The sequence below is a fragment of the Lithobates pipiens genome, unplaced genomic scaffold (genome assembly GCF_037356315.1).
Source record: "Lithobates pipiens isolate NorthernLeopardFrog02 unplaced genomic scaffold, aLitPip1_a1.2 Scaffold_162, whole genome shotgun sequence".
In the NCBI taxonomy this organism is placed as follows: Eukaryota; Metazoa; Chordata; class Amphibia; order Anura; family Ranidae; genus Lithobates; species Lithobates pipiens.
The window spans coordinates 609145-636958 of record NW_027507750.1 but is presented as its reverse complement, the minus strand read 5'-3'; positions in this window follow the sequence as shown (position 1 = coordinate 636958).

Genomic DNA, 27814 nt, shown 5'->3' with positions numbered 1-27814 from the left:
AGTCAATGGAGCCCGCGGCGAACGGTCGTTTTCGCGAACGTTTGTGTCCGTTCGCGTTTCGCGTTCGCGAAACGTCCCGTCGGAAGTTCGTCCATCACTAGGGGGGACCTCAAGGAGATTGGGGAGAAGGGGTATTTGGGGAGTGGCAGGGGGTATGAATTGTTCTAGGAAGGCAAATTTAGGGAGGTGTGCTAGGAGGGGTGATTTGGGGAGATTTTTGTTAGGAGGGGGGCTGGGGGAAGAGGATTTGTGTTAGGAGTGGTTATTTGGGGAGATTTTTGTTGGAAGAGGGGGTTGGGAGAAGAGGATTTCTGCTAGGAGTGGTGATTTGGGGTGATTGTTGTTGGGAGGGGGTTGGAGGAAGAGGATTTGTGCTAGGAGTAGTAATTTGGGGAGATTTTTGTTGGGAGGTGGTTGGGGGAAGAGGATTTGTGTTAGGAGGGGTGATTTAGGGAGATTTATGTGGGGAGTTTGGGGGAAGAGAATTTATGCTAGGAGTAGTGATTTGGGGAGATTTTTGTTGGGAGGGGGGTTGGGAGAAGATGATTTCTGCTAGGAGTGGTGATTTGGGGTGATTGTTGTTGGGAGGGGGTTGGGGGAAGAGGATTTGTGTTAGGAGGGGTGATTTAGGGAGATTTATGTGGGGAGTTTGGGGGAAGAGAATTTATGCTAGGAGTAGTGATTTGGGGAGATTTTTGTTGGGAGGGGGGTTGGGGGAAGAGGATTTGTGCTAGGAGGGGTGATTTGGGGAGATTTTGTTTGGGAGGGGGTTGGGGGAAGAGGATTTGTGCTAGGAGGGGTGATTTGGGGAGATTTTGTTTGGGAGGGGGTTGGGGGAAGAGGATTTGTGCTAGGAGGGGTGATTTGGGGAGATTTTGTTTGGGAGGGGGTTGGGGGAAGAGGATTTGTGCTAGGAGGGGTGATTTGGGGAGATTTTGTTTGGGAGGGGGTTGGGGGAAGAGGATTTGTGCTAGGAGGGGTGATTTGGGGAGATTTTGTTTGGGAGGGGGTTGGGGGAAGAGGATTTGTGTTAGTAGGGGTGATTTAGGGAGATTTATGTGGGGGGGTTTGGGGGAAGAAGATTTGTGCTAGGAGGAGTGATTTGGGGAGATTTTGTTTGGGAGGGGGTTGGGGGAAGAGGATTTGTGCTAGGAGGGGAAATTTGGGGAGATTTTTGTTGGGGGGGGTTGGGGGAAGAGGATTTGTGCTAGGAGGGGTGATTTGGGGAGATTTTTGTTGGGAGGGGTTGGGGGAAGAGGATTTGTGCTAGAAGGGGTGATTTGGGGTGATTGTTATTGGGAGGGGGTTGTGGGAAGAGGATTTGTGCTAGGAGGGTTGATTTGGAGAGGTTTTGGTTGGGGGGGTTGGGGGAAGAGGATTTGTGCTAGAAGGGGTGATTTGGGGAGATTTGTGTTGGGAGGGGTGTTAGGGCAAGAGGTTTTGTGCTAGGAGGGGTGATTTAGGGAGATTTTTTGTTGAGAGGGGATGGGGGAAGAGGATTTGTGCTAGGAGGGGTGATTTAGGGAGATTTGTGTTGGGTGGGGTGTTAGGGAAGAGGTTTTGTGCTAGGAGGGGTGATTTGGGGAGATTTTTGTTGAGAGGGGGATTGGGGAAGCGATTTGTATTGGCAGGAGTGATTTAGGGCGATTTATGTGGGGGAGGGTGTTGGGGGAAGAGGATTTGTGCTAGGAGGGTGATTTGGGGAGACTTTGGTTGGGAGGGGGATTGGGGGAAGAGGATTTGTGCTAGGAGGGGTGATTTGGGGAGAGTTTTGTGTGTGGGGGGGAATTTGGGGATATTTTTGCTGGGAAGGGGGTTGGGGGAAGAGGATTTGTGCTAGGAGGGTAAATTTGGGGAGATTTTTGTTGGGGGGGGGGGGTTGGGGGAAGAGGATTTGTGCTAGGAGGGGTGATTTGGGGAGATTTTTGTTGGGAGGGGTTGGGGGAAGAGGATTTGTGCTAGAAGGGGTGATTTGGGGTGATTGTTATTGGGAGGGGGTTGTGGGAAGAGGATTTGTGCTAGGAGGGTTGATTTGGAGAGGTTTTGGTTGGGGGGGGGGGTTGGGGGAAGAGGATTTGTGCTAGGAGGGGTGATTTGGGGAGATTTGTGTTGGGAGGGGTGTTAGGGCAAGAGGATTTGTGCTAGGAGGGGTGATTTAGGGAGATTTTTTGTTGAGAGGGGGATGGGGGAAGAGGATTTGTGCTAGGAGGGGGGATTTGGGGAGATTTTTGTTGTGAGGGGGGGTTGGGGGAAGAGGATTTTTTCTTAAAAAATTTAGGTCAAAATGTATTTATATAATTCAGTTTGAAGGTTATAGAGAATACTTTGGTATATATTTGAATATATTATTAGTATTTTTCCCCTCATTATTTTTTCTTTCTGTTTAGAAAACTATTAGAAATATTTATTTCTTATTAACATTATAAATTCTGTATCAATATTATGAATTTCCCATATTGTGTTTGTTTCTCTCGTTGTTGTACCTTATAAATGATTCTTTTAGTGTTTGGTAATATTTTCCTCCTCTGACTTTTTCATATATCTGTATATAGACGGTTCGCTTCCTTCCAAATTGAAATTCGGATGTATCTGAATTTCCGAATTACAATAGTACTGAATTTTAACGAAAAAATAAGGAGAAAAAAAAATTCTGATGAAATTCGAAACGTTTTCTAATACTTTTCTAATTCAAACAGTTTTTTTTTTAATTTCCAAAGAGAATAAGATAGAATAGAAAATAAAGGAATAGAATAGAATAGAAAAAAAAATAAAAATAGAAAAGAATAAAACAGAAAATAAAAGAATATAATATAACAGAGTAAAACAGAACAAAATAGAATAGAGAATAAAAGAACAGAATAGACTAGAATATAATAGAAACAAATAAAATAGAATAGAATAACGTAGAATATAACCATCTTCTGAAATTTGAATCTCAAATAGAATACATTTGACTTTGAATACCTGAGAAATGAATAGAAAAAAAGGAGAATAAAAAAAGAATAGAATAGACTATAATAGAATAGAAAAGAAAAGAATAAAGAAAATAGAATGAATAAAGCCATTTCCCAAAAATTCAAATAGAATCGATTCAAATTTGAATAGAATAAAAAAAGAATAGATTAGAATAGAATTGAAATTAACAGAATAGTACAGAAAAAAAACAATATAATAGAATAGTATAGAAAGAATATAACCATTTTCTGAAATTTGAATTATGAATAGAATAAATTTGAATAGAATAGAAAATAAAATAATAGAACAGAAAACAATAGAATATAATAAACAAATAGAAAAGGAATACAATAAAAAAAATATATAATATAATAGAATAGAAAGAATATAGCCATTTCCCCAAAATTCAAATAGAATCAATTCAAACTTGAATAGAATAGAAACAATAGATTAGAATAGTAAGATGGTTATATTCATTCTATTCTATTCTGTTATTTTTCTATACTATTGTGTTATTTTCTATTCTTTTCTATTCTATTTAAATTTGAATTGATTCTATTTGGATTTTGGAAAATGGTTATATTATTTCTATTCTATGCTATTGCTTTTTTAATTCTATTATTTTCTATTCTATTTGAATTTCAGAAGATGGTTTTAATCTATTTAATTCTATTCTTTTTTTTTTTATTATATGCTGTTCATGTCTAATCTATTCTATTCCATTGTATTCTCTTCTTTCATTTTCTATCCTATTTTGTTCTATTTTTACTTTAGTCTATTCCTTTATTTTCTATTCTATTCTCTTTGGAAAACTTTTTTGGAATGTATTTAAAAACTCTGTATTTTAAAACCGAAGAAGGGAAAATCCTTACCCCACAAACACATTGGCTTGATGTACTTGTTGCTAAATTCCTGAATAATCGACTTCCAAACTCGCAATTCTTTTGGATCCCGGGCGCTCCATTCTTTCCTCGTTTCCTCATAGTCCTATATGTGGAAAAAAAAATGTTAAAGCCATACCAAAAGGGCAGCTGCCCAAGACCCAAAAGGATGTATGCCCTATCTCCATCATCAGGCGCATTCCTACTGGAAGAAATCCCTCAATTTTACCCACATAACCATCCAACCAGGACCAGCGACAGATCTAGTCAGTCCGGCGCGGTCTCCAACACATTTGAGATTTGTGAGAATTGATCGATCCTGATGCACTGATTTCCTATCTCATTTCCTGAGATCCTAAAATGCCAGGACAGTACAAATAAAATGACCACATGTGTGAGACTTTTTCACAGCCTAGCCACATAATAGAGGCCCAAAATCCAAAGAGCACCATCAGGCTTTCTAGTGGCATAAATGGCACATCTAAGTTCCTGACTACCTATCACGTGTTTGAAGGCCCTGGAGTACCTGGAAACACTCACAAAATCACCACATTTTGGATAGTTAACACCCCAAGGTATTTTTAAGGGGCATAGTGAGTCTTTTGAAGAATTTTTTTTTTTTTTTGCCACAAGTTTTTGAAAAATGTAGAAAGAATCACATTTTATTTTATTTACACAAAGTGATCAATTTAATAAGATATTTCTCACATAAATCATGGGCATACTTAGAGTTAAACCCCAAAACACATTCTGCTCCTTCTCCTGAGTATGATGACACCACATGTGTGAGACTTTTTCAGAGCCTGTCCACATAGAGAGGCCCAAAATCCAAGGAGCACCTTCAGGCTTTCTAGGGCCATAAACTATGCATCTAAATTTCTGGTTACCTATCAAATTTGTGGAGGCCATGGAGCACCAGGACAGTGGAAACACCACAAAATTACCACATTTTTGAAGAATAAACACCCCAAGGTATTTTTAAGAAGCATTGGGAGTCCTTTGAAGAATTCATTGTTTGCCGCACGTTTTGGGAAAATGCAGAAGGAAAATGAAAATACATTTTTTACACAAAGTTGTCAATTTAAGAAGATATTTCTCACACACAGCATGGACATACTTAAAATTACATCCCAAAACTCATTCTGCTACTCCTCCTGAGTATGGGGATACCACACATGTGAGACTTTTTCACAGCCTAGTCACATAGAGCGGGGTTCAAAATCCAAGGAGTACCTTCTAGGGGGCATAAGTGACACATCTAATTTCCTATCTACCTATCATATTTTAACCACTTGCCGACCGCCGCACGACGATGTACGTCGACAGAATGGCACGGGCAGGCATATGGGCGTACCTGTACAACCCTGCCTTCCCGCGGGTGGGGGGCCCGATCGGGCCCCCCCCCCCGGTGCCAGCGGCGGTCGGTATCCGTGCAGGAGCGATCCGGGATGAGGGGGCGGCCATTCATTCATGGCCACCCCCTCGTGATCGCTCCTGACGAATGGGAGTGAAGCATTGCATCACTTCCTCTCCTGTAGTGTAAACACAGGAGAGGAAGTGATGTATTCTCTCCTCCGTGTCGGTATTTTTCGTTCCGACACCGAGGAGAGAGGATCGGTGAGTTGCACCAACACGACACTACACAGTAGAACATGCCAGGCACACTCACACCCCCCCCCCCGATCACCCCCCAATTACCCCTGCCCCCCCAGTCACAGTGACACCAATTGCATTTTTTTTTTTTTTGCATTGGTGTCATTTGTGACTGTAATAACTGTTAGGGCAGTTAGGGTTAGCCCCCTTTAGTTCTAATGTACCCCCCTAACCCCCCCAATAAAGGTTTAACCCCGTGATCACCCCCGTCGCCAGTGTCACTAAGGCTGGGTTCACATTGCAGCGGTTTATGAGAACGAATGTGATTCGCACCGCACTGCAGTGCAAATCACATCCGATCTCTGTGCGATTCGAGTTCAGCCATACAGATAGTATACAGATAGTATACAGATAGTATGGCTGAATTCGTGTCGCACCCGCCGCACCCGCCGCAAACTCGCACGGGACCCTTTTTTTGGTCCGCAGCAGAATCGGATTGCATGGGTGTTCACACCATGCGATCCGAGTTTGCAGATCGCACTGCGATATGCGAACTGATCTGGGGGTGTCATTAACATTTCACTGACACTCCCAGCAGTTCGCATAGGGCAGTGTGAACTGCCGCCGGGAGGCATGCGATGCGGGAACCCGCCGCGGATTCGTGGCGTTCCCGCATCGCTCCAGTGTGAACCCAGCCTAATAAGCGATCGTTTTTCTGATCGCTGTATTAGTGTCACAGGTGACGCTAGTTAGGCAGGTAGGTATTTAGGTTCGCCGCAGCTTTTTATAGCGCCAGGGACCCCCATATACTACCGCATAAAGCCCCCTGATTGCCCCCTAGTTAACCCTTTCACCAGTGATCACCATATAACTGTTACAGGTGACGCTGGTTGGTTAGTTATTTTTTTTATAGTTTCAGGGCACCCGCCATTTATTACCTAGTCTCACTAGTGTACCCCTAAATTTAGGGGTGTCTACTTTCCAAAATGGGGTCATTTGGGGGGGGTTTGTGCCATCTTGGCATTTTATGGCCTTCAAAACTGTAACGCCCTTAGAAAGCCTGAAGGCGGTGCTTGGTTTTCGGAGCCCCGTACGCGGCTAGGCTCCCAAAAAGTCCCACATATGTGGTATCCCCGTACTCAGGAGAAGCAGCAGAATTTATTTTGGGGTGTCATTTCACATATGCCCATAGCATGTGTGAGCAATATATCATTTAGTGACAACTTTGTGTAAAAAAAAAAATAAATTTTTTTTTTTCATTATTCAATCGCTTGAGGCAAACAAATAAATTATTCAATGGGCTCAACATGCCACTTATCAATTTCCTTAGGGTGTCTACTTTCCAAAATGGGGTCATTTGGGGGGGGTTTGTACTGCCCTGCCATTTTAGCACCTCAGGAAATGAGATAGGCAGTCGTAAACTAAAAGCTGCGTAAATTCCAGAAAACGTACCTTAGTTTGTAGATGTGACAACTTTTGCGCAAACCAATAAATATACAATTATTGACTTTTTTTTTACCAAAGACATGTGGCTGAATACATTTTGGCCTAAATGTATGACTAAAATTGAGTTTATTGGATTTTTCTAATAACAAAAAGTAGAAAATATCATTTTTTTTCAAAATTTGCGGTCTTTTTACGTTTATAAAGCAAAAAATAAAAATCGCAGAGGCAATCAAATACCATCAAAAGAAAGCTCTATTTGTGGGAAGAAAAGGACGCAAATTTTGTTTGGGTACAACATTGCATGACCGCGCAATTACCAGTTAAAGCAGCGCAGTGCCAAATTGTAAAAAGACCTCTGGTCATTTACCAGCAAAATGGTCCGGTCTGAAGGTGGTTAAGAGGCCCTGGAGCACCAGGACAGTGGAAACCCCCACAAAATGACCACAATTTGGAGAGTAAACACCCCAAGGTATTTTTAAGAAGCACGAGAAGACTTCATTTTTTGCCACAAGTTTTTGGAAAATGCAGAAGGAAAATGAAAATAATTTTTTTTTACACAAAGTTGTCAATTTAATAAGACATTTCTCACACACAGCATGGGCATACTTAGAATTACACCCCTTAACACATTCTTCTACACCCGTGTATGGTGATGCCACATGTGTGAGACTTTTTCCCAGCCTAGCCACATACAGAGGTATAAAATCCAAAGAGCACCTTCAGGCTTTCTAGTGGCATAAATGGCACATCTAATTTCCTGACCACCTATCACGTGTTTGAAGGCCCTGGAGTACCTGGAAACACTCACAAAATCACCACATTTTGGATAGTTAACACCCCAAGGTATTTTTAAGGGGCATAGTGAGTCTTTTGAAGAATTTTTTTTTTTTTTGCCACAAGTTTTTGAAAAATGTAGAAAGAATCACATTTTATTTTATTTACACAAAGTGATCAATTTAATAAGATATTTCTCACATAAATCATGGGCATACTTAGAGTTAAACCCCAAAACACATTCTGCTCCTTCTCCTGAGTATGATGACACCACATGTGTGAGACTTTTTCAGAGCCTGTCCACATAGAGAGGCCCAAAATCCAAGGAGCACCTTCAGGCTTTCTAGGGCCATAAACTATGCATCTAAATTTCTGGTTACCTATCAAATTTGTGGAGGCCATGGAGCACCAGGACAGTGGAAACACCACAAAATTACCACATTTTTGAAGAATAAACACCCCAAGGTATTTTTAAGAAGCATTGGGAGTCCTTTGAAGAATTCATTGTTTGCCACACGTTTTGGGAAAATGCAGAAGGAAAATGAAAATACATTTTTTACACAAAGTTGTCAATTTAAGAAGATATTTCTCACACACAGCATGGACATACTTAAAATTACATCCCAAAACTCATTCTGCTACTCCTCCTGAGTATGGGGATACCACACATGTGAGACTTTTTCACAGCCTAGTCACATAGAGCGGGGTTCAAAATCCAAGGAGTACCTTCTAGGGGGCATAAGTGACACATCTAATTTCCTGTCTACCTATCATATTTTAACCACTTGCCGACCGCCGCACGATGATGTACGTCGACAGAATGGCACGGGCAGGCATATGGGCGTACCTGTACAACCCTGCCTTCCCGCGGGTGGGGGGCCCGATCGGGCCCCCCCCCCCGGTGCCAGCGGCGGTCGGTATCCGTGCAGGAGCGATCCGGGATGAGGGGGCGGCCATTCATTCATGGCCACCCCCTCGTGATCGCTCCTGACGAATGGGAGTGAAGCATTGCATCACTTCCTCTCCTGTAGTGTAAACACAGGAGAGGAAGTGATGCAATCTCTCCTCCGTGTCGGTATTTTTCGTTCCGACACCGAGGAGAGCGGATCGGTGAGTTGCACCAACACGACACTACACAGTAGAACATGCCAGGCACACTCACACCCCCCCTTTACCCCCCGATCACCCCCCAATTACCCCTGCCCCCCCAGTCACAGTGACACCAATTGCATTTTTTTTTTTTTTGCATTGGTGTCATTTGTGACTGTAATAACTGTTAGGGCAGTTAGGGTTAGCCCCCTTTAGTTCTAATGTGCCCCCCTAACCCCCCCAATAAAGGTTTAACCCCGTGATCACCCCCGTCGTCAGTGTCACTAAGGCAGGGTTCACATTGCAGCGGTTTATGAGAACGAATGTGATTCGCACCGCACTGCAGTGCAAATCACATCCGATCTCTGTGCGATTCGAGTTCAGCCATACAGATAGTATACAGATAGTATACAGATAGTATGGCTGAATTCGTGTCGCACCCGCCGCACCCGCCGCAAACTCGCACGGGACCCTTTTTTTGGCCCGCAGCAGAATCGGATTGCATGGGTGTTCACACCATGCGATCCGAGTTTGCAGATCGCACTGCGATATGCGAACTGATCTGGGGGTGTCATTAACATTTCACTGACACTCCTAGCAGTTCGCATAGGGCAGTGTGAACTGCCGCCGGGAGGCATGTGATGCGGGAACCCGCCACGGATTCATGGCGTTCCCGCATCGCTCCAGTGTGAACCCAGCCTAATAAGCGATCGTTTTTCTGATCGCTGTATTAGTGTCACAGGTGACGCTAGTTAGGCAGGTAGGTATTTAGGTTCGCCGCAGCTTTTTATAGCGCCAGGGACCCCCATATACTACCGCATAAAGCCCCCTGATTGCCCCCTAGTTAACCCTTTCACCAGTGATCACCATATAACTGTTACAGGTGACGCTGGTTGGTTAGTTATTTTTTTTATAGTTTCAGGGCACCCGCCATTTATTACCTAGTCTCACTAGTGTACCCCTAAATTTAGGGGTGTCTACTTTCCAAAATGGGGTCATTTGGGGGGGGTTTGTGCCATCTTGGCATTTTATGGCCTTCAAAACTGTAACGCCCTTAGAAAGCCTGAAGGCGGTGCTTGGTTTTCGGGGCCCCGTACGCGGCTAGGCTCCCAAAAAGTCCCACATATGTGGTATCCCCGTACTCAGGAGAAGCAGCAGAATTTATTTTGGGGTGTCATTTCACATATGCCCATAGCATGTGTGAGCAATATATCATTTAGTGACAACTTTGTGTAAAAAAAAAAAAAAAATTATTTTTTTGTCATTATTCAATCGCTTGAGGCAAAAAAATAAAATATTCAATGGGCTCAACATGCCTCTTATCAATTTCCTTAGGGGGTCTACTTTCCAAAATGGGGTCATTTGGGGGGGTTTTGTACTGCCCTGCCATTTTAGCACCTCAAGAACTGAGATAGGCAGTCGTAAACTAAAAGCTGCGTAAATTCCAGAAAACGTACCTTAGTTTGTAGATGTGACAACTTTTGCGCAAACCAATAAATATACAGTTATTGACTTTTTTTTTACCAAAGACATGTGGCTGAATACATTTTGGCCTAAATGTATGACTAAAATTGAGTTTATTGGATTTTTCTAATAACAAAAAGTAGAAAATATCATTTTTTTTCAAAATTTGCGGTCTTTTTACGTTTATAAAGCAAAAAATAAAAATCGCAGAGGCAATCAAATACCATCAAAAGAAAGCTCTATTTGTGGGAAGAAAAGGACGCAAATTTTGTTTGGGTACAACATTGCATGACCGCGCAATTATCAGTTAAAGCAGCGCAGTGCCAAAGTGTAAAAAGACCTCTGGTCATTGACCAGCAAAATGGTCCGGTCTGAAAGTGGTTAAGAGGCCCTGGAGCACCAGGACAGTGGAAACCCCCACAAAATGACCACAATTTGGAGAGTAAACACCCCAAGGTATTTTTAATAAGCACGAGAAGACTTCATTTTTTGCCACAAGTTTTTGGAAAATGCAGAAGGAAAATGAAAATAATTTTTTTTTACACAAAGTTGTCAATTTAATAAGACATTTCTCACACACAGCATGGGCATACTTAGAATTACACCCCTTAACACATTCTCCTACACCCGTGTATGGTGATGCCACATGTGTGAGACTTTTTCCCAGCCTAGCCACATACAGAGGTATAAAATCCAAAGAGCACCTTCAGGCTTTCTAGTGGCATAAATGGCACATCTAATTTCCTGACCACCTATCACGTGTTTGAAGGCCCTGGAGTACCTGGAAACACTCACAAAATCACCACATTTTGGATAGTTAACACCCCAAGGTATTTTTAAAAAGCATAGTGAGTCTTTTGAAGAATTTTTTTTTTTTTTGCAACAAGTTTTTGAAAAGTGTAGAAAAAAATCAAATTTTATTTTATGTACACAAAGTGATCAATTTAATAAGATATTTCTCACATAAATCATGGGCATACTTAGAATTAAACTCCAAAACACATTCTGCTCCTTCTCCTGAGTATGATGACACCACATGTGTGAGACTTTTTGACAGCCTGGCCACATACGGAGGCCCAAAATCCAAGGAGCACCTTCAAACTTTCTATGGGCATAAACTATGCATCTAAATTCCTGGTTACCTATCACATTTGTGGAGGCCATGGAGCACCAGGACAGTGGAAACACCCACAAAATTACCATATTTTGGAGAGTAAACACCCCAAGTTATTTTTAAGAAGCATTGGGAGTCGTTTGAAGAATTCATTGTTTGCCGCAAGTTTTGGGAAAATGCAGAAGGAAAATTAAAATACATTTTTTTACATAAAGTTGTTAATTTAAGAAGATATTTCTCACAGCATGGACATAGAATTACATCCCAAAACACATTCTGCTCCTCCTCCTGAGTATGGGGATACCACATGTGAGACTTTTTCACAGCCTAGCCCTAGACTGATTATGCACCGGACGTTGTATCTTATGTACCACACAAATCCACCAATTATATCAAAACCAATGTATTGTATTGGCCTCCTTTATACGAGTGATCAGGGATCATAGCTTAGTGTAGTGTCACCTATAACAGTCCGAGTTCCTAAAGCCAAGCAAGCCTAGCCTACTAGTACATGGCTGCCCCCAGGAATGCCATATTTACTGTCCATGAAGTACAGGAGGCTGAAGAAAGGAAAAACAAAAGAGTTCCCGTGGTTCCAGGAGTGCAGTTGTCCACAGGGAATGGCTGGGACTGGTGTCTCATATGCACATAGAGAGTGAGACCTGCAGATGCGTCAATTTGGGTGGAAGGCAGAAACGTGGTCAATAAACAGGCAAAGGATCAGTCCAGGGAGTGGGCAGGAATGTAATCAATAAACTGGCCATGGTCAGTACAAGAGGCAGGCAGAGGCAATACTTGTATAGAGGTGGTCAGGAACACTTTTGTTGGCTTACACGGCTCTGGTGACACTGTACTGATATAGCCGCAAACATGAACACTGTTGCTAGCTGTATGGGATCTGGTGACACTGGCACTGGTGTGGCTAGCGATCGGGAACATTAATGCTGGTTGTACTGGTCTGGAAGCACTGGCACTGGTATGGCAGTGAGTAGAAACACTGTTGCTAACTTAAACTGGTATAGTGATACTGGAACTGGTGTGGTGGTGATCAGGAACCCATTTTGTCGACTTACACTCATGTAATGACACTGGCACTGGTATGTTGGCTATTAGGAACATTGTTGCTCACTTACACTGGTATGGTGACACTGGAATTGGTGTGGTGGGCAATCAGAAACACTGTTAGTAACTTAACACTGTTGCTAGCTGCATTGGATCTGGTGACACTGGCATCACTATTGATCAGGAACATTGATGCTGGCTGCACTGGTTTGGTAACACTGGCACTGGTATGGTGGTGATTAGGAACGCTGCTGCTGACTTACACTGGTGTGATGACACTGGGATTGATGTTGTGGCAATCAGGAACACTGTTGCTGGCTTACACTGGTCTGGTGATACTGGGATCGGTGTGGTGACAATCAGGAACAGTTGCTGGCTTATGCCGCGTACCCTAGACCGGACTTTCCGGGCCGAAAAGGTCCAACGGTCTTCCTGAGAGACTTTCGATGGAGTTCCGATGGACTTCCGAACGAACAGACTTGCCCACACACGAATGGACTAAAGTCTGTTCGTTTTGAACGTCATGACGTAAGACGGGAGTAGAAAAGGAAGTTCAATAGCCAGTAGCCAATAGCTTCCCTTGTGTCGTATTTGGTCCTTCGGACCAGCACACAGGCACACGGTTTTCCCAGTAGGAATTGAGTACTTTGGACAGATTTGAAACATGTTCTATTTCTAGGTCCATCTGATTTTTTTAAGAGAAACGATCGAATTATCCCACACATAATCAGAATGTCTGACAGACTGATTCCGTTGGACCTATTCTGATGGAAAGACTGCTCGTGTGTAGGCGGCATTACACTGGTCTGGTTATACTGGGATTGGAGTGGTGGCAATCAGGAACCCTGTTGCTGGCTTACACTGGTCTGGTTATACTGGGATTGGTGTGGTGATACTGGGATTGGTGTGGTGATACTGGGATTGGTGTGGTGATACTGGGATTGGTCTGGTTATACTGGGATTGGTGTGGTGATACTGGGATTGGTGTGGTGATACTGGGATTAGTGTGGTGATACTGGGATTGGTGTGGTAATACTGGGATTGATGTGGTGATACTGGGATTGGTGTGGTGATACTGGGATTGGTGTGGTAATACTGGGATTGGTGTGGTGATACTGGGATTGGTGTGGTGATATTGGGATTGGTGTGGTAATACTTGGATTGGTGTGGTGATACTGGGATTGGTGTGGTGATACTGGGATTAGTGTGGTGATACTGGGATTGGTGTGGTAATACTGGGATTGGTGTGGTGATACTGGGATTGGTGTGGTGATACTGTAATTGGTGTGGTGATACTGGGATTAGTGTGGTGATACTGGGATTAGTGTGGTGATACTGGGATTGGTGTGGTAATACTGGGATTGGTGTGGTGATACTGGGATTGGTGTGGTGATACTGGGATTGGTGTGGTGATACTGGGATTGGTGTGGTGATACTGGGATTGGTGTGGTAATACTGGGATTGGTGTGGTGATACTGGGATTGGTGTGGTGATACTGGGATTGGTGTGGTGATACTGGGATTGGTGTGGTGATACTGGGATTAGTGTGGTGATACTGGAATTGGTGTGGTGATACTGGGATTGATGTGGTGATACTGGGATTAGTGTGGTGATACTGGAATTGGTGTGGTGATACTGGGATTGATGTGGTGATACTGGGATTGGTGTGGTGATACTGGGATTAGTGTGGTGATACTGGGATTGGTGTGGTGATACTGGGATTGGTCTGGTTATACTGGGATTGGTGTGGTAATACTGGGATTGGTGTGGTGATACTGGGATTGGTGTGGTGATACTGGGATTGGTGTGGTGATACTGGGATTGGTGTGGTAATACTGGGATTGGTGTGGTGATACTGGGATTGGTGTGGTGATACTGGGATTGGTGTGGTGATACTGGGATTGGTGTGGTGATACTGGGATTGGCCTGGTTATACTGGGATTGGTCTGTTTATACTGGGATTGGTCTGGTTATACTGGGATTGGTCTGTTTATACTGGGATTAGTGTGATGGCAATCAGGAACAGTTTTAAATTTCACCTAACATGTTTTGACATAGACCTTTCACAGACTAATTTTGACGTGTTTACTGCACTACTCTAAAAGTATGTTAATGTAACTTTGGATCTAAAAATACTTTCTAATTGCGTCTAAATGATGCTAAATATATCATTTTCAATCAGCGGAATCTTTTTTTGCCAGAAATCAGTTGCATATGTTAAACTCTTTGATTAAGTCAGCATGGCACACGGTAAATACTAAAAATCTTGTGATCCTCTTCATGGGACTTGGGTCTTCTCTCCTCCGGAGGTTGCCAGGCGTACATCCAACTTTCTTTGGCCGAAACATAAAAAGTAAAAAAGCTTCCCCTAGGAAAAAAGAGGAGTCTCTGAATATTCAGTCTTTACCTCCGTCTCAGTGGGCATTGGATGGAGGAACAAAGCCTCCGCTGGAAATGTTCTTCCGGTGCTGTGTCCTGAACATCACAATTAGCACTTGGAAGAACTTTTGTACTGAACCCGTTATTAAAGATCTGCCAAGCACACTCTTCTGAAGACCTACTGCTAAACAAATATGGCTACAATCAAATGTGGATGGGGTTCCCTGGTGACCTTGTTTTGTGGCACTTGGCAGTACCTGTCATTAATAGCAACATAACAGGAACAGAGGAACGATGGTAAACTAACATGCAGGAAAAGCCACAAAGACATAGCACCAGCCATCAGATAGTAAGGTGTTTATTTACCCTCCAAGCCAGTAGGTGCCCCTAGCATCGGGGACTCCTGCCATTACATATGTGCGACCAGTCATAGCCAAATGGCCATGTGCCAATGTGCACACAGATGACACGCTGCAGACACACAGGACAGCCCATGCCCTACGCTGTACATACATGGACTCTAGAGGTACTGCTGGGGACCAGTGCTGTAGGTACCGTATTTGACAAAAGTAAGTACACCCCTTACATTTGTGAAAATCTTTTCCTGTGACAACACTGAAGAAATGACACTTGTCTACAATGTAAAGTAGTGAGTGTACAGCTTGTATAACAGTGTAAATTTCCTGTCCCCCTCAAAATAACTCAACACACAGCCATTAATGTCTAAACTGCTGGCAGTTTACTGTCCTTCAGAGTTTACCCAGTGTGAGCAGAAAATGCCCCGGTGTAAAAAGGTGTAAACAATGCCCTATGACTGATATTAGTAGGAGGACTATTGCCACATTATTGGTGTCAGTGGGATGAATAGTGCCCCATCATTGGTGTCAGTGGGGGAATAGTGCCCCATCATTGGTGTCAGTGGGGGGAATAGTGCCCCATCATTGGTGTCAGTGGGAGGAATAGTGTCCCATCATTGGTGTCAGTGGGGGGAATAGTGCCCCATCATTGGTGTCAGTGGGGGGAATAGTGCCCCATCATTGGTGTCAGTGGGAGGAATAATGCCCCATCATTGGTGTCAGTGGGAGGAATAGTGCCCCACCCATCATTGGAGCACAGGTGTGTCAGGTGGAAGGTGTCTCTGGAGCTCCTCCAGCTGATCGGTGTGAGAGGGGAGTGGTGGGGAAATATCTCCCAGCTTTCCTGGCCCCTTTTTGGGGAAGCCATGGAGGCCAGCAGGGCCTCTCCTGCTGGAAGTTCTCAGCCATCTCCTGGGCCTTCGGGTGACATGCCTTCCTGTATACAAGCGGATCTCTCTGCCCCTGGTGAGGACGAAGGCTCGCAAGCCATTCGGGAGCGAGTGGTGGCCGGGATAAAGGTCCTGAATAGGGAGAGGGATAAGCTGTACAAGCTACGAGCGGAGCTGAAGCGTCTGAGAAGGCAGCGTGAGGGCTTACACAGCCAGAAGCGAGGATCCATGGATCCGGAGATCCAATTGGCCAAAGTCCGTGTGGACCACCAGGAGACCATTGTGGCCATGATGGAAGGCAGAGATGGGCCCTTCAAGGAGAAGTTTGGTAACGACAGGAGGTTTGGAAGGATGACAAAGATGGAGGTGGAGGAGGAGACCCCCAATTCCGCCCCCCTGCCCCCCTAGGGAGAGGTAATAAGCCCCACGCCTTCCCAGGACTCAGGAGGCATGCTGAGGACCATACAGGTAATGGAGTCTCCTATGCGGGGGGATCGGTTGGTATTTAATGAGGAGGACATTACAGATGATGTACCTGATAAAGTAAAGCCGGCAAATCCCCATGTTGTGGATAAGACTGTGTTTGTGCCTTTCACAGATGCTGACAATGCGCCTGATAACAGTCAGACTGCTAATCCTGTGTGCAGCCATGTTGTGCCTGATGATGCTGCAATGCAGCAAGACGTAAATGTAAAAAGTGTCATTTCTGTGGATGAACTACAGGTGTCAGCAGAGCCCATTAACCCTTCTTTAGCAGAGTCCAAAGCTGTTTGCCCCACTGCTGCTGAGGACTCTACAGCGCAGCATCAGGAGACAGCTGGTACTGCAGCAGTGACTGTGACCATTCTTGATGGGAGAGTGAACATTTCTGTGACTGATAACAATCACCCCAGCACCAGTGTGATGGACAATCGTCCTGCTGCGGATTCTGCTAATCCAGTTCAGACAGTTGATAATGCTAATAATGTGACTTCAGTGTGGGGCCTTGGCCCTGATAAACCCACGTTTGCTCAGGTGGTACCCTCTGCTCCTAGTAGCTCCGCTCCCAAGCGGGGTTTTCCCCTACAGCCTACTACTTTGGGCCCCCCCCCCGGGATCTGGTCTTGGGTCTCTGGCTTCTGCTGGGGGTCCTAGACGTAATGTAGTGATTCTGAAGTGGGAAGGTGGTGCAGTCCCTCCAGCGTGGCGTGCGGTGGTGGATCTCATTTTAGAAATGGGTTTTGGGGCAAATGATCTGTATGCCTTTATACATGTGTCTGGGACAAGGGATTATACGGTTAGCTTCACCAGGCCAGAGGATCTTGACCTGTTCTGGGAGCGATATGAGGCTCGGTGCAGGTCAAGACCTGAATGGGAGGGTCTGGCCCCAGTTGCGATCTCTCAGAGGTCAACAGTTAAAAAAATCACCATCATTCTGACCAATGAGAGCGTCCCCGCTCGGGATTTAGAGGTTCGGTTGCGGAACTATGGGGAGGTTTTGATTAAGCCCAGCAAAATCCTTGATGAGCGTAACATCTGGACTGGGGGTTGGTCAGTAACAGTCAGGTTGGCCAGGGATGGGAATGTTGTCCGTCACCTGCCCTCCTCGGCTTTTATAGGGAGGGATAGGATGACTATTTTCTACCCTGGTCAGCCGAAGCTGTGTCACCGCTGTGGAGAAAAGGGGCATTTGAGCTCCTCCTGTTCAGCCTTGATATGTTCAGGGTGTCGGGGTCAGGGTCACATGGCCAAGGACTGCACCAATATGATCAGGTGCAACCTGTGCCTGCGCCTTGGCCATCCCTACAGCAAATGTCCTGAAGCCTGGCACAATATGGAGAAGGAGGTAATGGATGACTTGTCAGGGCTGAACGGGATGGAGGGTGAGGCCCCTGGTGTACCATCCTCCTCTGCGGTGACGGACTCCCCTGGTCCTGCTCAGGATCCCTCTCCAGTTCCTGTGCCCACCCCTCCTGTGTCTGTAAGTATTCCTTCTGTATCTGTCTCTGTGTCCCCCCAGCCTACTGTATCCTCTCCTCTTGTGTCAGAACCTTCCAAGTCTGTGCCCCCCGTGTCAGTTACCCCCCCCCCCCCCCCAAGTCTGTCTCAAAGGGAACACCACCCCCACCAGGAGTGGCATCAGCTACTAAAAAGGTCGCTTCTTCCTCTATAAAGGAGTCTTCTGTGAAGACTACAAAGAAAAAAAAACAGAGATGATGGCATCTCTGAAGCTGACCTGCAGTACCTGGAGGAGAGAAGGAAGGTTGGGAAGCGGAAGCAGGTGGTGAGGACGGAACGGGCTCCAGTGCCTGTCTCCAACCATCATAGGTCCTCTGAATGGTATGTTTCTTCATCTGGAGCTTCTTCGGAACGAAGTTCCGATTCTGAAATGGAGTTTGAGGCGGCCTCAAGAAAGAGAGAGGCTTCTGGTGATGAGCAGCAGAGGGGAGCTAAGAAGCAATCCACCCAATAACCCAAATGGCGGTTCCCCCTCCGTTAAAAGCGGTGACAATAAATGTCGCCAGCATTAAGTCAGTAAGAGCTCGTTCTATGGTCTTCTTTTTGTTCAGCCAATTAGACGCTGAAATTTTATTTTTGCAAGAGACTAGGCTCACCTCCTTGGCAGATATTCATATGGCCAAGAGAGAGTGGAGGTATGGTCCATCTTACTGGTCTCTTGCGGCCGAGCCTTACGGTGGTGTGGCGGTGTTGTTTAAAACCGGTATGGTAAATGTCCGGCTGGTTATTGAGGTGGAGATTGGGAGATGTATGGTCTTAGACGTCCTTGTGGGGGGGCAGGACCTGCACCTAATTAATGTTTTTGGGCCGCACACAAAGTGGGACAGGAAATGCCTTTTTACAAGGATCAAGCCATTTCTTTTTACATCCCGGCAAGTGGTCTTTGGAAGTGACTTTAATACAGTAACTAGGCCCAAGGACAGGAAGGACTTCAAAGACAGGCTGGGATATGATAGCGTTTTTTTAAATAGTATGGTTAGGGATGCTGGTCTTGTGGATGTGCACATTAAGCACCTCCCGGATGACACCGGGTTCACCTTTCATCGAGGTAGTAGTCAGAGTAGGATAGATAGTTTTTTTTTTAAGGAGACCTCTGCTTTCTCGCCCCCAGTGGTGCAGGCAGTAGAGTTCTCTGATCACTGTATGCTATCTGTGGTCCTGAATGCTTCAGACGCCCCTCAGAGGGGCAAGGGCATCTGGAGATTGAATTCGACTCTACTCAAGGAAGAACATGCTAGACAATCCTTTGAGGAATTCTTTCAGGCTCAGGTGACCATCCTGGACTTTTGTAGCAGCAAGGCTGAGTGGTGGGAGCTGACCAAAAAGAGGATCGCTGGATTTTTCAGGGGCCTAGCCAATAGAAAGCAGTTTAATAAATACATGACCTACCAACGTTTACGGAGGAAGCTGGATATTCTTGTCTCGAGAGGAGATCCTGGGGCAATCTCCGAAGTGAAACTCCTCCTTAGGAAGTGTCAATATGACCGGCATGCCTCTTTGGTTCTGGAAAGGGACTATGGGAAGTACCACTCGCCTGACCCTTACCAGAACTGCAAACAAGGTGTAGCTGTTAAAACGGTTGTTGGCCTTAAGGACAGTACAGGTCCCTTGACAAAGTCCAGGTCAGGGATCCTGGAGGTTGTGAGGTCCTTTTATGCTGACCTTCTTGGGAGGAAAGAGCTTGACCGTGACAAGATGGACAGCTTTTTGGACTCTACTCCAGGTCTAAATGGTGGAGATGTTCCATTGATGGATTTGACAGAGGAGATCACAGTTGAAGAGGTGATGAGGGCGATTGATCAGCTTGCCATCAAAAAGTCACCTGGACCGGATGGCTTGACGGCTGAGTTTTACAAAGCCTTTAAGTCTATTCTGGCCCCACACTTGGTAGAGGTTTTTAACAGTTGCCTTGCTGAGGGGGTGCTTTCCCCTTCCATGAGGCACTCGGCTGTGATTCTTCTTTCAAAGGGTAAAGATCCTTCGATGATTGAGAATTGGCGCCCCATCAGCCTTCCTAATGTCGATAGAAAGATACTGGCAAAGATTCTTTTCTGGCGCCTATCGTTAGTAGCAGAGTCTTTGCTTTCTCGCCATCAGCACTGTTCGGTCCAGGGTAGAAGCACCTTCACAGCGGTTTTAGCTGTCCGGGAGGCCTTGGAGCGGTGCAGGGCTGCAGGCTGGGGAAAGTATTTGCTGACATTGGATCAGGCAAAGGCTTTTGATCGTGTTAACCTGTGGTTGCTCCTTAGTAAATACGGTCTGCCGGGTGGTTTTGTCGATTGGTTAAAGGTCTTGTATAAGGGGGCAGAAAGCTTTCCTCTTGTTAATGGTTGGGTTGGACAGTCCTTTGAGGTTGGCTCTGGAGTGCGCCAGGGTTGTCCTCTGAGTCCCCTGCTCTATGTGTTTGCAATCGACCCCTTCATCAGGAGGCTAGAGAGCGGCATGTTGTGTGGGGTGCCAGTGGGGCTCCCGGGTGAGCCACCTTTGAGGGTTGTTGCCTATGCGGACGATGTGTCGGTGATTGTCACTGGGGCAGATGAAGCAGAGGAGGTGGTCTCTCTGACATCATGGTATTCTGAAGCATCAGGCTCCAAGATCAATCAGGAAAAGAGTGAAGTTTTCTGGATGGGAAAGGAAGGTGAGGGGTTTGATCTCCCGGACACCTTTCCAGTGCCCCAGGAAAGAATTAAGATTCTAGGCATTGAATTTGGACCCGGCGATTATGGCCTCAAAAACTGGGAAGGCAGACTGGAAATTGCCAATACTAAGGTGGTCAGCTGGAAGAGATGGAAGTTATCTCTGAGGGAAAGGGTTGATCTGATTAAGACTTAACTGATTCCGATCTTCTTGTATGTCAGCTTTGTCTGCATCTTACCAGTGTCTCTCTATGCTAGGGTCAGTAGTGTGTTCTTCCAGATGCTGTGGGGGAACAGACTGAACCCCATCAAGAGGAATGTCACCTACCTATCCAGGAGGGAGGGTGGCTTAGGTATGGTCAACCCAGTTCTTTTCTTTTCACTGCTATTTCTCCAATGTAACATTGGTAATATGCTTGCAGTGGAACCTCCTGGATGGGTAGGCATATTTAGATCTTGGTTTAGGCCTTTTCTACGACTTTGGGAAGAAGGTGGCCAAGTGAAGAATCTCAGGGGTCATCGTGGTCAGCTACCAGCCTATGTTGCTCCGTGCCTGAAGTTACTACGGCAGTGGCGATTGTCGGCTGAAGATCTCAGATCGGTTCCGGGGAAAGTCCTTATGAGTCGAGTCTTGAGCGAAGTCTTTCATGACCCACTGGCCTTAAGGGATTGCCCAGGCCCAGTTTTGAGGGTAGGGTTAAGATTGATTAATTTGGACAGAGTACCCCCTAAATTTAGGGATCTGGCCTGGTTGTGCTTCCATGGAGAAGATTCGGGGGCTTGAGAGAGACAAGCGGAGTCGGGGGGCTTGGATGAAGGCGTGGAGGGGTTTCAAGCCTCCCTGACTGCCAAGAGTCTCATTCCCGGGTGTGGCCGTCTGTCTCTTGTCACCCCAGATTTTATCACTTATCATTAATGTTTGATAAATGTCTGCATACATAGGTGATGGGTTGTGCCTCTTAGACCCTCTCTGCTGCTTTATGTAAATCATTTTTCTAAACATGTTTTGCTAATGGACTATGTATATATTGTATATATTCTGGACGTTGATGTGTATTCCTTTGTTTTCTGTTGACGTTTTATAATATGGTTTTGTTTTTTTACTTTTGTATAAAGATCAATAGTGCCCCATCATTGGTGTCAGTGGGAGGAATAGTGCCCCATCATTGGTATCAGTGGGAGGAATAGTGCCCCATCATTGGTGTCACTGGGGGGAATAGTGCCCCATCATTGGGGGGAATAGTGCCCCATCATTGGTATCAGCAAGAGGAATAGTGCCCCATCATTGGTATCAGCAAGAGGAATAGTGCCCCATCATTGGTGTCACTGGGGGGAATAGTGCCCCATCATTGGTATCAGCAAGAGGAATAGTGCCCCATCATTGGTATCAGCAAGAGGAATAGTGCCCCATCATTGGTATCAGTGGGAGGAATAGTGCCCCATCATTGGTATCAGTGGGAGGAATAGTGCCCCATCATTGGTATCAGCAAGAGGAATAGTGCCCCATCATTGGTATCAGCAAGAGGAATAGTGCCCCATCATTGGTATCAGTGGGAGGAATAATGCCCCATCATTGGTATCAGCAAGAGGAATAGTGCCCCATCATTGGTATCAGTGGGAGGAATAGTGCCCCATCATTGGTGTCAGTGGAGGAATAGTGTCCCATCATTGGTATCAGTGGGAGGAATAGTGCCCCATCATTGGTATCAGTGGGAGGAATAGTGCCCCATCATTGGTATCAGCAAGAGGAATAGTGCCCCATCATTGGTGTCAGTGGGAGGAATAGTGCCCCATCATTGGTATCAGTGGGAGGAATAGTGCCCCATCATTGGTGTCAGTGGGAGGAATAGTGCCCCATCATTGGTATCAGTGGGAGGAATAGTGCCCCATCATTGGTATCAGCAAGAGGAATAGTGCCCCATCATTGGTATCAGCAAGAGGAATAGTGCCCCATCATTGGTGTCACTGGGGGGAATAGTGCCCCATCATTGGTATCAGCAAGAGGAATAGTGCCCCATCATTGGTATCAGCAAGAGGAATAGTGCCCCATCATTGGTATCAGTGGGAGGAATAGTGCCCCATCATTGGTATCAGTGGGAGGAATAGTGCCCCATCATTGGTATCAGCAAGAGGAATAGTGCCCCATCATTGGTATCAGCAAGAGGAATAGTGCCCCATCATTGGTATCAGTGGGAGGAATAGTGCCCCATCATTGGTATCAGTGGGAGGAATAATGCCCCATCATTGGTATCAGCAAGAGGAATAGTGCCCCATCATTGGTATCAGTGGGAGGAATAGTGCCCCATCATTGGTGTCAGTGGAGGAATAGTGTCCCATCATTGGTATCAGTGGGAGGAATAGTGCCCCATCATTGGTATCAGTGGGAGGAATAGTGCCCCACCATTGGTATCAGTGGGAGGAATAGTGTCCCATCATTGGTATCAGCAAGAGGAATAGTGCCCCATCATTGGTGTCAGTGGAGGAATAGTGTCCCATCATTGGTATCAGTGGGAGGAATAGTGCCCCATCATTGGTATCAGCAAGAGGAATAGTGCCCCATCATTGGTGTCAGTGGGGGAATAGTGTCCCATCATTGGTATCAGTGGAGGAATAGTGCCCCATCATTGGTGTCAGTGGAGGAATAGTGCCCCATCATTGGTGTCAGTGAGAGGAATAGTGCCCCAATCATTGGTATCAGTGGGAGGAATAGTGCCCTATCATTGGTGTCAGTGAGAGGAATAGTGCCCCATCATTGGTGTCAGTGGAGGAATAGTGCCCCATCATTGGTATCAGTGGGAGGAATAGTGTCCTATCATTGGTATCAGTGGGAGGAATAGTGCCCCATCATTGGTGTCAGTGGAGGAATAGTGCCCCAATCATTGGTGTCAGTGGGAGGAATAGTGTCCCATCATTGGTGTCAGTGGGAGGAATAGTGTCCCATCATGGGTGTCAGTGGGAGGAATAGTGCCCCATCATTGGTGTCAGTGGAGGAATAGTGCCCCATCATTGGTATCAGTGGGAGGAATAGTGCCCCATCATTGGTATCAGTGGGAGGAATAGTGCCCCATCATTGGTATCAGCAAGAGGAATAGTGCCCCATCATTGGTGTCAGTGGAATAGTGTCCCATCATTGGTGTCAGTGAGAGGAATAGTGCCCCATCATTGGTATCAGTGGGAGGAATAGTGCCCCATCATTGGTATCAGCAAGAGGAATAGTGCCCCATCATTGGTGTCAGTGGAATAGTGTCCCATCATTGGTGTCAGTGAGAGGAATAATGCCCCATCATTGGTATCAGTGGGAGGAATAATGCCCCATCATTGGTATCAGTGGGAGGAATAATGCCCCATCATTGGTATCCAGGCCCGGACTGGGACAAAAAAATAGGCCCGGGCATTTTAGAATGAGCAGCCAACTTTTCCAGGGACCGGGGGGAGGGGGGAATGTCGGTAGACATTCACGGGGGTGGCACTGTGATATAAAGGGGACTGCACTGTAAAGGAGCACTGTAATGATTACAGTGCAGTCCCCTTTATATCACAGTGTCCCTGTCCTATTGTGGCCATACAACGCTAGTACTGTCTGTCTCCTATTGTGCCCATGCTGCCCAGTGACACTGACCTGCTCTCTTTGGTGGTCCTGGACAACATGGCGCTCTCTTTCTGGTGTTGCAGTACAGCGTGGCTCGGGTACAGCATGGCCCTCTGGTGGTGGGGGTACAGCGTGGCTCTCATGGCTCTCTGGTGGTGCAAGTACAGTGTGGCGCTCTCTCTCTCTGGTGGTGCGGGTACAGCATGGCTCTCTCTGGTGGTGCAGGTACAGCGTGTCTCTCTCTTGTGGTGCAGGTACAGCATGGCTCTCTCTGGTGGTGCAGGTACACAGGGCCAGATTAAGAACATCATGGGCCTGGTGCTGAGGGTTTTGGTGGGGCCTTTTATAAACAATAAATAAATAAAAATGCAACAATTTTTTGTTATAACAAATTCAATTAAAGAGAGAGAATGAGAGAAAGAGGACGCACAAGAGCATGTGTGGGAATGACATCAGGGCAGCCTGGCCAAGGCAAGTGACGGAAGGCACAGAACCCAGAAGGAAGTCCGGGTGAAGATGGAAGTGCCCGGGCCCCGCCGGATTGATGACAGCAAAGCACTGGAGGGCTCAGTGTGACAATTTAAGTGTACCCCAATGTGCTAATATGCTGGGCATACTTGTACATTATGGCATAACCTACCCCAGGGTCTCTAAAAAGTAGTAATGTTAGAAAAGTTTACTACCACTTTAATATCACAGGAGCCTCTCATGGGGCCCCCTACTGACACTGTGGCCCTTGGGCAGTGCCTAAGTACATGGTTGTCAACATTTCAAAAATATTTTCAGGGACGCTTTTTTTTTACAAGTGCTATATTTGGAGTAGCCGACACCCCCCGTGTTCCTCTGTACATCACAATAGTAATTACAAAATGAAATAAGTACTAATAATGGGGCAGAACAAATATGAGGACTGTGAGATTTCCTTTAGTTGAACTGACAAAAGTGCCCATTCTAGAGCTGGTAACATTGAGGATATTCAGCAGGGGCGTAACTATAGGGGGTGCAGCAGTCGCGATCGCAACTGGGCCCTGTGATGCAGGGGGCCCATGCAGCCCCCTCTACATATGGCGGCAGCAACATAGGCAGCTAGGGGTACCAGTGCACCATGCACACGGGTGGCTGGAGGTGGAGGGTGACTAGCAGAGCTCCATGCTCGACTATCGCAATGACCTGTGTCCTCAGCCGGCTCCTCAGAGTACCCCTCTCCTGCTCCATGCATTGCCGCTCAGTCCGATGTCTGTTCTCCCCAGCCAGAGTCCCGCCCCCCCTGAGTCCGGCCCACACTGCACTGCATACTTCTCCCGGGTAAACAAACTTTAAACAAACAGATGCAGTGCAGCCCTATGAAAGCCCCCCGGAGGACACTGCAGGCTTGTCTGCCAGCCCCCCTCCTACCCCGTCATACACAGATGATGAAAGGTCTTTCTGGGAAATATGCCGATCACCCGTCCAGCACACTGGATGGGGCCCAGGCCAACATGGATGAGTGCGCGGACCCCATCCCCCAAACACCATTACATACCCCCTCCATCTCCCCCTGGGGACAGGGACCCCTTCTCACGTGGGGACAGGGACCCCAATCTCCCCTGGGGACAGGGACCCCTTCTCACCTGGGGGCAGTAACTTCATCTGCCCTGGAGAAAAGGACCTCATCTCTTCTGGGGACGGGGACCCCATCCTGCATAGGGACAGTCCCCCAAAGGGGCACCTAAAAATGTAAAAAAATAAATAAAAAAAAACTACTGATACCAGTGGTGGAACTACAGGGCTCACAAAGGTCATACCTGTGACCACACCATGGAGTTCCACCACTGGACTCGGAGGGAAGGGCCCTGGCTGGGGTTCAGGGGGCCCTTCATGGTTTCTTGCATCGGGGCCCTGAAGGTTCTAGTTACGCCACTGATATTCAGTATAATTTTAAAGAACATTTTTTGTGGGTAAGAGGCATAGGAGAGGAGTATGGATGGTATAAAAGTGGGAAGTATGTGCAGGCGAGGCAGAGGAATGTGGAGGGTCTAACAGTGGGCACTATGTACATGAGGAGTGCAGAGGGTATGGCAGAAGGCACTATGTACAGGAGAGGAGTGTGAAGGGTATGACAGTGGGCAGTATGCACAGCAGAGGAGTGTAGAGGGTATGACATTGGGCACTATGTATAAGAGAAGAGTGTGGAGGGTATGAGATTGAGCAATATGTACAGGAGAGAAGTGTGGAGAGTAGGACAGTAAGCAGTAATTACAGGAGAGGAGTGTGGAGAGAGGGTATGACAGTGGGAACTATGTATAGGAGAGGAGTATGGAGGGTATGACAGTGAGTAGTATGTACAGGAGAGGAGTGTGGAGGGTATGACAGTGGGCATTATGTATAGGAGAGAAGTGTTGGAGGTATGACAGTGGGCACTATGTATAGGAGAGGAGTGTGGAGGGTATGACAGTGAGTAGTATGTACAGGAGAGGCATGTGAAGGGTATGACGGTGGGCACTATGTATAGGGGAGGAGTGTGGAGGGTACAACAGTGGGCACCATGTACAGGAGAGAAGTGTATGACAGCGGGCACCATGTACAGGAGAGGAGTGTGTAGGATATGACAGGGGGCGTTGTGTATAGGAGAGAAGTGTGGAGGGTATGACAGTGGGCACTATGTATAGGAGAGGAGTGTGTAGGATATTACAGCAGGCGTTATGTATAGGAGAGAAGTGTGGAGAGTATGACAGTGAGCACTATGTATAGGAGAGAAGTGTGGAGGGTATGACAGTGGGCACTATGTATAGGAGAGAAGTGTGGCAAGTATGACAGTGGGCACTATGTATAGGAGAGAAGTGTGGCAAGTATGACAGTGGGCACTATGTATAGGAGAGAAGTGTGGAGAGTATGACAGTGGGCACTATGTATAGGAGAGAAGTGTGGACAGTATGACAGTGGGCACTATGTATAGGAGAGAAGTGTGGAGAGTATGACAGTGGGCACTATGTACAGGAGAGACGTGTAGAGAGTATGACAGCGGGCACTATGTATAGGAGAGAAGTGTAGAGAGTATGACAGCGGGCACTATGTATAGGAGAGAAGTGTGGAGAGTATGACAGTGGGCACTATGTATAGGAGAGAAGTGTGCAGAGTATGACAGTGGGCACTATGTATAAGAGAGAAGTGTGCAGAGTATGACAGTGGGCACTATGTATAGGAGAGAAGTGTGGCGAGTATGACAGTGGGCACTATGTATAGGTGAGAAGTGTGGAGAGTATGACAGTGGGCACTATGTATAGGAGAGAAGTGTGGAGAGTATGACAGTGGGCACTATGTATAGGAGAGAAGTGTGGAGAGTATGACAGTAGGCACTATGTATAGGAGAGAAGTGTGGAGAGTATGACAGTGGGCACTATGTATAGGAGAGAAGTGTGGAGAGTATGACAGTAGGCACTATGTATAGGAGAGAAGTGTGGAGAGTATGACAGTGGGCACTATGTATAGGAGAGAAGTGTGGAGAGTATGACAGTGGGCACTATGTATAGGAGAGAAGTGTGGAGGGTATGACAGTGGGCACTATGTATAGGAGAGAAGTGTGGAGAGTATGACAGTGGGCACTATGTA